The 10,371-nt window shown below is 44.2% G+C and overlaps 2 non-coding genes across 2 annotated transcripts; one reads left to right on the top strand and one right to left on the bottom strand.

Annotated features, from left to right (window-relative positions):
• Positions 1 to 99: 99 nt before the first annotated feature.
• TRNAG-UCC (transfer RNA glycine (anticodon UCC)) lies at positions 100 to 171 on the top strand. The gene has a single exon. It is a non-coding gene; the product is annotated as a tRNA-Gly (tRNA).
• A 420-nt stretch (positions 172 to 591) lies between these two features.
• Positions 592 to 664, bottom strand: TRNAV-CAC (transfer RNA valine (anticodon CAC)). Its single transcript has one exon. It is a non-coding gene; the product is annotated as a tRNA-Val (tRNA).
• Positions 665 to 10,371: the final 9,707 nt, after the last annotated feature.

Consider the following 10,371-nt stretch of genomic DNA (forward strand, 5'->3'; position numbering starts at 1 on the left):
CTACATACTCCATCTCGGTTTTCAACCCCTTCCGGGGAAAAGTGGTTGGGTCCTTGTGATTCTGGTTACTACACAAAGCGGGCGCATGTTACTTGCAGTGCGTTGGTGGTATAGTGGTTAGCATAGCTGCCTTCCAAGCAGTTGACCCGGGTTCGATTCCCGGCCAACGCAGGCGGGTTTGTTTGTTTTTTTTTTTCTGTCATGATTCTAAGTTTTTTTTTGTTTTTGGGTTTCAGTCAAAACATCATGTAGTGTACGGGGCATTATGATTACTGAAATGCAGGTTTCTGACTTTCCTAGCATATCTTTAGCCTCTGTTTAGCCTTACATAGAGTATTCCAATGATTTTCTGCTTCGCATAGATTTTGAAGCCTCTCCAAAACGCGTGACCTAGCGCAGTTTTCCCCATTTGGGCGCTGGCGGTGGAATGTGTACGTTGCCCTGCTTTGAGAGCGCAGTTCTATCCTTTCGGCCCCAACTCTCACCGAGAGGAGCTGCGGAGCCTCGAAGAGTTGGGAGGAGGTAAATAAAATCATACGAGGGATAAAGAAAAGAATAAAGAAATAAAAAGGAAGTGAAAAAAAAATAAAATGTTTCCGCCCGGGATCGAACCGGGGACCTTTCGCGTGTGAGGCGAACGTGATAACCGCTACACTACGGAAACCCGACGTGCTTCTTGTTGTTCAGCAGCGCGTGCTCTGCACATCACGAGGGTCGGTGGTGTGTGGGACATTCCTGTATTTCCTTAGGGAACCCTTTGCCAAGAACCAGCAAATTTTGCGTGGGGTTCTGAGCGACTAGCCATAATGAGTGACGACTGTCTCTTCATTATTGTCTCTAGAGGTCTGCTGGCTGAGGAAGAGGTGGTTTGTCCCACACCACTGCGTATGAGGGCATTCTGCTGCTGTTCCTTTCAGAAAGGTGAACAGCCCAGCAAGGAGCAGAACGTGCATTCCTCACACAGGGCACAATTCCCATAGCACAACGAGGCCTCGTGCCCAGCTCCTCATGGCACTGCTGGAGGCTTCAGGCCTGCTGCATGCCCTCCTGGCAGCCTGCACCCCTCAGCCCATGCCCGCCCCTCAGCCTTGTGGCTCAGACTGAAGCCAGGTGTGCAGGCTGTATGCAGGCCATGAGGACAAGATGTGCTTTTGGGCCACATGTGAAGAAGTATCAGCTCCTTTCCCTGAGGCAGCTGCCACCAGATGTCGGTATAACAGTGGCAAACGGGGAGTGGGGCTCCCTGCAGTGCTGCTCAGAGTGAATCTGGCCTCAGGACAGAGGCTGGTGGATGACTGGTGGTGGGTTATCTAACATTTCGTGCTACTTCTCCCTTCCTGCAAGTAAACTTTCCCTAAAGCAAAATACGCTCACTGCCTGTGTCTCTCCAAGACAGTGTGTACTGTCTGTATAATGACACTGGCAACTGCCATGTAGTGAGTCTCTCATCACTGAGATTTTGGGTAAAGTCCCTGGTCCCAATTTTGTGTGGTTCTAGGAATACACCATATCCTTATTATTATCTTAGAGCAGTGTTAGCAATGCATGTGCTCCTATAGCACTACTTTGTCTTTTTTTTTTTTTCATAAATCTTCAGCCCTTGGGATAAGATGGTAATATGATAATTCATTTTTCTCATTTTATTTTGTTATTTGAAGTGTGTCTTATGCTCTGCTTGCTGCAGAGAAAAAATTAGATGAGATAAATGAACCATAAACCCATAAGAAAGAAAAGAAAAACCTAATGGTTATACTTAATTTTATGTTGTAGTGGCTAATCTCTTGATTTGGAGCCAAAAGGAATAGAGAGAAGGTTGTCACATGTCTTTAAATTCTGACTTGCTGGTGTTTTCTCTAATTTGACTGGCAGTAAGGTTTAGAATATTACATTAAAGTCCATAACAAATCTTGACCCTTGGGACTTGTTTGCTTCACACCACTGTTTAATATCATGGTGTTACACTCTTTTTGCCTGCAACTGGTGGAGCCTGCAGAAGGGGACTCTGGTAGCAACCTTTGCACTGTGTTATCACCTAAGTGTGGTGGGGGAAAATCTTATCAAGATGTAAGGGTAAAGTCCTCTCCCTAGTGCAGAAGAAATGGAATATGCAGTGAACCAAGACCATCAATGAAAAGACTCAAATGCTTCAAGTTTTTTCTTCTGCAGATCTATCTTTCAATCAAATGATCAGTGGCAAAAGGAGATGAACAGACCAAACAGCCCCAGGGAGGAAGTTTTTGGAAGGTACCTATGAGAGGCAGAAAGCAGAAAAAAAGATATTGTGTGTCTGGTATTAACTCCCAAACCACCTCAAAAAATACTGCAGTCATCCCTCAGTCAGTCAGTGGTGGACCCTGGGACACAGTGTAGATGGGTCCTAGATTGGAATAGCTCCCAGGGATGTTGCTCACTTTGCTTACAAAGGTCAGTCGGTGATGACTGCTCAAAGTTTGCTCAGGAGGGTGAAGTGAACTGGCAACATTTCAGCCTGCCCTCCAGCCCCTGACCCATTCTCTGCTCTCAAGATTTACAAACCCTGTGGCACAGCTCACATATGAAAGCCACCTATGCCTCACCTCCCCTCCCCAAGGGCAATCTCTAGAGTTTGAAGAAAGACTGTCACATACATACACACACACACACACACACACACACACACACACAAAAAAAAAAAAAAAAAAAAAAAAAAAAAAAGAAAGCAGGGGGTGGCTTGGAGGTGAAGGATGGATATTCTCTACTATTATCACCAGCACCTGCCCTTTCTGAAGAAGGAAACCCTCCCCCAGCTGACCTTTTCACCAGTGTGCTGAACGTGGCTGTGCTGTGCTTTGTTTGTCCGACATGCTGCAATGACTGCAGAGTTTCTTTCTCCCCTTTTTCTCCCTCTGCTCTCAAAACAGCCTGCGGCTGCTAAAAGAGAGGGGAACTTGGAGCACCATCGAACAGGAGAGCTGACAGTCAGGGCATGGAGAAAACACTGCCTGCACAATACTCCCCCAATTAGCCATTCATTTGTGCTACCTCTGAAATGGGGAGTGCAGCCCTTGTGCTGGGAGATAAAACAAGAACAGCTTCAATAGGACTGATTTAAATTAGGTCAGGCTAGCTTTTGTGTGGCAGGGACCACACAATAGTAGTCACACCACTGTAGAGGGGAGTAGCATAAAGGAAAAGAGGCCAAGTAAGTGGCACAGATGCTGGGAGTTGGTGGATACTGGGAGATGAGAGGTGGATGTACGTGAGTGATAGCGAAGGGGGAGACACTACAACCAGCGCATCATGCTAATATATAAAAGGAACACGTAGTCAGCAGGCAAGAGAGAGGTCAAATACTGGCTCTGCAAAAAGAAAATATTAGCTATTTCTGCCACACCAAGGAGCATGTGAGCACAATCGTATGTGTCCTTTGGAAACCAGTCTTTCGTTGTAACTGGTTATAGGGCACAGTGGTGACAGTGATGTTCAGCCACAGCATCCTCCCTGAGCACCAGTGTAAGTCCTGTCCATCAAACAGAGCGTAAGGGGAACACTGGTCTTCTCCAGAGCCTTTTTTTCTAAGAGGCATACTTCTTATACCTCAGGCCCAGACATACTGCTCTTCCTCTGTCAAAAATGAAATGAGATGGTACTTTTTCTGGAGCATGCAGCAAGACAGAGGCATAGGTACAATGGAGCCTCAGAGTCCTGGGCTGCCATTTACAGCAATTTATTTATCTTATAAGTTCATTGAATGTCCACACCCAACTGGAACACCTGATATGCTTTGAAATCCTACACTCAGTTTTTTAACTGTTGCTGGGTTTGGGGAAAAATCAGCAGCTGCTTCAAGATGATTTTTTAAACCAGGCTCTCAAAGACATCTGAGAGAGATGGTTGACCAGGAGAATGTGAGCACTGGAGACTAGACCTAGATCTCACTCCAGTATCATTAATATTAACATTGCTGTTATTACAATAGCTATGCAGATGTTCATGTTTATTCAGCAGTGGGAGAAGATGAGGGCAGCATGCTCTCTGTAGCGATAACAGTGTCCTCAGAGCTATCAATAAAAGCCTGATCTTTTCAGGCCAGTCTGAGGAAGCTGTTGTCATGATCTAGATGAGTTTAACCATGTAGGTCCATATGCAAAAGAAGGTCAGCTAAGTTTTAGAGCTATCAAGCCCTGTGAGTCTCCCAAGACAGAAACCACACTTGCTGATTTTTCTGTTGTGACCCAGGTTAGACTAACATAGGTAACACTTCGCTATGCTTGGCCAAGGAAATGCTGATAGTAGAAAATACTTGTGTGGAAAAATTGAAAAGCATAATCAGCTGTTTAATGTGGCATTCTTTGGCCTTTCTCAGTCAAAAGAAAGTATTTCTTGGCAGTTGGAAGAAAATGTTGTAAACAAAGACAAAATTTACATAAGCAAAATGTATATTGTGTAACAAAGTCATAATTTTCTTGATAGAATTACAAGCATTTTAATTTCAACTACTGATAATGAAAAAGATCCAAAGAACAGTCTATGTCTGCCAGTCAGTGCAAAATAGGGAACTCTAGGTTAAATTTTGAATTAGCAGTTATTCCCATTGTTTATTCACCTATTAATGACTTATTTTTAAAAAACAGAGTTGTTGTGTGAGCCATCCTCTGACCCTTAATCTCTTATGCAGTTAACAGGTTGATTTAAGCATACAGCTCCCTGCATGCATACACAGACAGCAAATGATTCCGTATCCAGAAGCTGATACTGGAAGGATACAGACTGAAAATAAGCTGTCCTTTTTCAACTTTAAGTGTAATTAAACATTGAAATAGCGCCTGCTGTAGGGAGGTGGCCCTGGGGGCATCAAGCCAAAATGAGACATGTTGCTGAAAGAAAGACATTCACATTCAGCCAGATGGTCAGAGCTTGATGCGTGAAGCACCAAGTGAAATTATCTATCCAGTTTATGTGGGAAGCCAGCCTGGAGCAACTAATTTCTCTCAGTGCATAAATATATGGGTGCTAGTTTTCAGTTCTTTACTGCTATGCTATTTGACATATTTTTACCCTTTTGGTTACGAGTACACATCGAAGTCCCACTTTATTTTTCATTCCGTGTTACTCTAGAAATCCTATCCACACTGAGTGAAGGTGCCCAGATAACAAAAGCAGTTTAACTGGTAGCATCAAAATCTCTTTTAGGTGACTAATTCTGCTATCTTACCCTGCCTATTTGCTTGCTATCTCTCCATGCGCATTGTGAAATACAGATACAGAAGAGTCTCATGGAAAATTTACAGTTGTGATCCTGTGGGTTTCAAACAAGAGTCCGTAAAAATTCTATATACTCACTGTAACAGTACACACATCCCTATATAAAAATAACTCAGGTCTACACTTTTAGATATGTATAGCTAGAGACCATTATTCTCAAGCAATTGTCATGATCTATCATGTTTGTGAGTAATGATTTTATAATTCATGGCATTACTGAGATGGATTCTGTAACCTGAAATCCTCATTTGAGTCATTCAACTCTCCAGAAACCCAAAAGCCACTGCAGCAACAAATATGTTTTCTCAAAGATTGGTTTATTCCCTGAGTATTTATTTGCTATTTTGGGTTGAGGTATTTTTTAAAAATGTGTTTTGTTTATTTCTTCTCCTTTTATCAGCTCCAGCTGAGACAGAAGAGGGTGGGAGGAGGGTTTTGTTCTTCTGGAGATAACAGGAGTCTGTGTCTGTGCAGCCATGGTGACGAGATCCAAGGTGCTTTCTGGCTTCCAAGCAATTTGCTCCCCAACCCTCATTCCCAAGTAAAAGTGGGGCACAGAGAGAGAGGGGAGCTTTTGTTTCTCAAGTACTTCAGCTATTGCTACTAATTAAGCAAATAGCTCTTAGCATCTTTCACCTCCCAAGCTTAAGGAGGGTCTAGCTGGGATGAGAGGAGACTCAAGAGTTGCAGCAGCAGCTGCTGGTGCTGCTGCTTCTGAGCATCCTGCTCTTGCTATATGGCTTTTTTCATCTTTGCTCGCCTGATTGGATGACCTATGGCCAACCCTATGACTAAGATTCCCTGGCTGTGGCAGGGAAGAGATGAGAGAGACCAAGCTCAGCACTAGGCCAGATGGAAACTACTATCTTGTTGTTCAAGGTATTATTATCAGTTTAATGCAGTATGTTCCCAGCTTCTCAGACACACTGAGTAGCAGCAGATTGCTCTTTCCTTCTCCAGACTTCCCTGGATGTTATTCTCTTCTCTGTCTGAGATGCCAGCAGCTTCTCCAAGCTCTAACAGCATTACCAAAACCTTCCCAGTACTCCTCTAATGCCCTCCAGTGTTGCCAGGATGTGCTGCAGGAGCCAAATGAACAGTCAAAAATGAGGTATCAAGGAAATGGCCTTTGTACGGGGTAGTGGCACTTTTTTGGACAATAAGAGCAGGATGTGTAAGGGCAGGTAGTGGCAGCTGTGAGAGCTGCAGGAAAGTTATGCAGCCTCTGCCCAGCTTCATGACAGGGAACACACTGCATAAATGTAGAGGATTGCCGATATGAAAAGAGGGTGGAGATGTGGAGAGAGAAAGAAGAAGTCAGTTTGGGGAATAGGAGATATCCAATGGCTTGTAGAATTGAGGACCTAGCCATGACTTGTTTCTGCAAGATGCCCAGTCATCAAGGACTGAAGTAGGAATCAAGGTCATGGCTGCACTCTAGTGACTCTTATCCCATTGAACTTGCTCGGGTATCTTCAGCCCAGGATCTCTCAGGGAGGAATTAAAACCCTCACTCAGTAACACATGGTCTCCCTCTTGGGCCCCGTCTGCCAGGCAACACTTGAGCAGTTGTTCTCTGCAATGCTGAGCAGAATCTTGTTTACTTTCCTCTTGAGACAGCAAGGTGAGATGTAGAAAAACTGAGCCCGGCTGGAACTTGCACTAGACTCCAGAGTTTGGAATGATGGACCATTTGTCCACCCCAACCTAGGGCACAACAGGATCCATCCACCAAGGCTTTGAGTTGTGTCTCTTGGCAGCATTAAGCATAACAAAAATAGTAAGCGAGACCAGCTCCCCTTTCAGCAGTACCAACCAAGATTGTTGTAGCATGGCTGGTGAAGGGACTTTGCTTATTCCGATACTGAAGCCCAGTATCAAGGACTGCTGAGAATGTCATGCATCTGTGCACTAGTGCGTGTTTCCCAGAGACCTTGGTCCCTGAAGTCAGGCTGGTCAGGTCCTGCTCTCTTAGATAGTCAGGTTAGGCAGTCAGTACTCTAACCATGCTAGATGAGCAGAGGGCACGGGCACCACTTTACCCTTTCCCCTGAGGTTTCCCATCCTTAGAGGCTCCAGTGCAGGATGCTGCCTTTGTCAGCTCAGCAGTAATCAGCCCAGAGGCAGGAAGTGGAAATTTTTTGGTTGCAGTCACTTAGTTTCATTAGAAGCATCAAAAAAGAAAACAGGCCTCAAGTGGGGCAGTGAGAGGCAGAGATAAGCAAAGGGTGAGGGAGAGATTTGCCCCTCTGTTTTACATGTCAGTTAGCAGGTAAGCCTCAGGAAACATTTGGAGAAAAGAAGCAGGAAAGAGGGGCAGAGGCAACCTCTGAATCTAGGAGTCGTTCACTAGTAACATTCAAAGCGCTATCAGGAGATCATTCAGTTCTGAAAAACCTGATCTAAATGTTTGGGTTTTTTTCACAAGAACAGAAATCAGGCTGAGCAGACATTCCATCCTGCTGCCCTAAGGCTCTCCTTCCCTGCCCTACATCTACTCTACTCTGGAAGAGCATTGTTTTAATTCCCTTTCCAAAACCTTGTGAATTGGAAATGTTATCCCTTTCCTAGTGCTCTGTCCCAGTACTTGAGTATCTGCATCATAAAAAAGAATTTTTCTCAGACTAAGTCTCCCTTGTTCAACACAGACATGATGCTGTTCAGTGGTAGAATATTAAGGGCTGGAGTCACTACCATAATAATGTATTGATTTCAATGAAGCAGTGCTCAGTGGAGAGGAGTTCATTCAGCCTTACTCCATCCCTCTTGTGCCCTAAGAGAACATTTTGTATTAGAATAAATGCCTCTGTAAGTACCTCTCACTACTGCACTCATTGTGAGCCATTCTGTGTAGACACATTGAAGCAGGCAGGGCAGAGGATCTGGCCTGTGGGAGTGCTTTGGTTGTGGGACAGCTGTGCACATCTGGTAGGCAGATTGTGGTTGCTCACTGACCAGAATCAGCAGCTACGGTCTTGAATTAGAGAAGATCTATCATTTCATTACTGCCTCTTGCAGTTATTTCTGCCCTACAACATCTACAGAGTGGAATCCTTCATCTTGCTCCCTTTCCTCTGTGGCTACCAGCATCTTTATCCTTTTTTCCAGCTGGGAAAGGAATCTCTTTGACAAGAAGAGGAGTGTAGATGTTAACGAGATGCCATGGATCCTCAAGACCAACGTTTGCATCACTAATTCTCACCAGCCAGACTATCTCACCTCTATGTTTTCTTTTTTTCTATAGGAAACCAGAGAAGAGTGGCTTTTTTTTTCATAGACAAAGCAGTACAGAGTGAGCCAAGAAGTCTCAGAGGAACAGACCCCAGATTCCTGAATTCTCCTGGCTGAAAAAATGTTACCTCTTGTTTCTGTCTGTGCCTGTTTTGTGGACACAGATATTCTGTCGTTTTCACATGCATGAGCAACTGTTTTTAAGTAAGCTCCTATCCACAAGCCTTGCATCTTCCTGTAAGCAGGAGGCTTTGTTTGCTAGTGTTAGAGATTTGGCAGAAATAATCACGTTTGGACCACACCTTCACCATTCTCCAGTGAGCTCTGCTCGAAGCTGAGAAGTTGGACAGGGAGCTCAGTCAGCCAGGAGGTGGAGCAGCTTGCCTCCTCAGCACAGTGCTGAGAAGGGAAAGAAAGCCTGGGCCGCTAACGGAGCTCTTTTTTATGAAAAAGTTCTTCTTTCTGTTTTATGAAGCAGTTGTTGATTTTTTATTTTTTTAATTTTTTAATAATAATAAATGACCACCGTGGGTTTGGGAGGAAGTGAAAAGGTCCGTAGATCTTGTTTCAGGAGTGGGGCTGGGAAACTTTTCTTTGAGGGCTCTCAAGAAACATCTCATTGTATCAGGTCGGAGTAAATTCTGCCAGTCCCCTGTGCGATAACAGGCTGGAGTTCAGAGATGCCTTCCATTTCCTTTCTTCTGCCTGGGAAAATTGATGTTCTGGGATGGAACTGCAGTCAAGCTGGAGCTCATATCACCAGCTGGGAACTGATTCTGATGCAGGTTACACTGGCTTGGATCCTCCAGGAAACAGATATTTCAAGTCTCCCTGCAGCAGCTGCTGGCTGGCAGCTTTGCTTGTTCCCCAACATACAGCCCTGTCCCCCTACTTTTCCCATCGGCAGAAAGTGCTATTCTGTGTAGGGTTACCTTGGAGCTGCTGGCACAACAATTTTGTTTCATTTTTAGCTGAGCACTCAGCATCTGTGCTCTGGTGTGGTTGATGCCTTTTATTTATTTATTTGTTTGTTTATTTTCAAGAACGAAAACAGTAGATTAATGAACTGCTTGTGGGTAATGTGCAGGGTTTCTCAGAACAAGTGCTATTAGAGCCCAGTGTCATGTAGGAGGTAAATGGCAGCACATCGTGAATAAAACAGTGGTATAATAGATTTAAGCAGTCCATTTCCCTTTGGAGTGTTACTGATAACATGCCCAAATGCATACAAGATCATTACCTTAATGAATAAGACTGCTCTCTAGCAGAGCACATACTGCAGCTCGTCACAAGGGGTTTATTTTCCATCATTTTTGTCCAAAAAAAGCTTTCGGTGTTTGGGTTGGAATGATGTGGAGGGACAGTAGAATTGAGACAGAGAGGAAGGAAAGAGCAGAAAAGGATAGATGTGGATGAGAGTAGAAGAGAAAGAAGTGAAGAAGGAACGTCAAAAATAAATGCACAGCAAGCATGTTATGATTTGGAAGCACCATAAGAGGACTTTGTACATGCATGCAAAAAGGACAATGCTCAGACATTTGATTTTGCCTATTGGAGGGGACAGGTCTTTCTCTGGAAGCATTATTGTCCTCTGCAAGAAGTGAAATACTACAAAACATAGAGACTTGATGAACCAGTACTCACTGTTCTCTCTTAGATATGCAATGGCCAAGGATTGCCATTTGCCTCTGGTATTTGCAGTCAGCTCAAGATTAGTATAAATTTGCGATAATTCCACGTACGTTTGTGGATTTCTTAGGACTTAGCCTCTGTGGTAGCTTCTGTAGCCTCTGTGGTATCCTCTGTAGCACCATGAAATCCTAGTTCTCACTAATTGCCAGCAAATTCTGTGCTAGTTAAGAAGCACTCGGATATTTGTAGATACTCCACAGGGAC

The sequence above is a fragment of the Lagopus muta genome, chromosome 26 (assembly GCF_023343835.1).
Source record: "Lagopus muta isolate bLagMut1 chromosome 26, bLagMut1 primary, whole genome shotgun sequence".
In the NCBI taxonomy this organism is placed as follows: Eukaryota; Metazoa; Chordata; class Aves; order Galliformes; family Phasianidae; genus Lagopus; species Lagopus muta.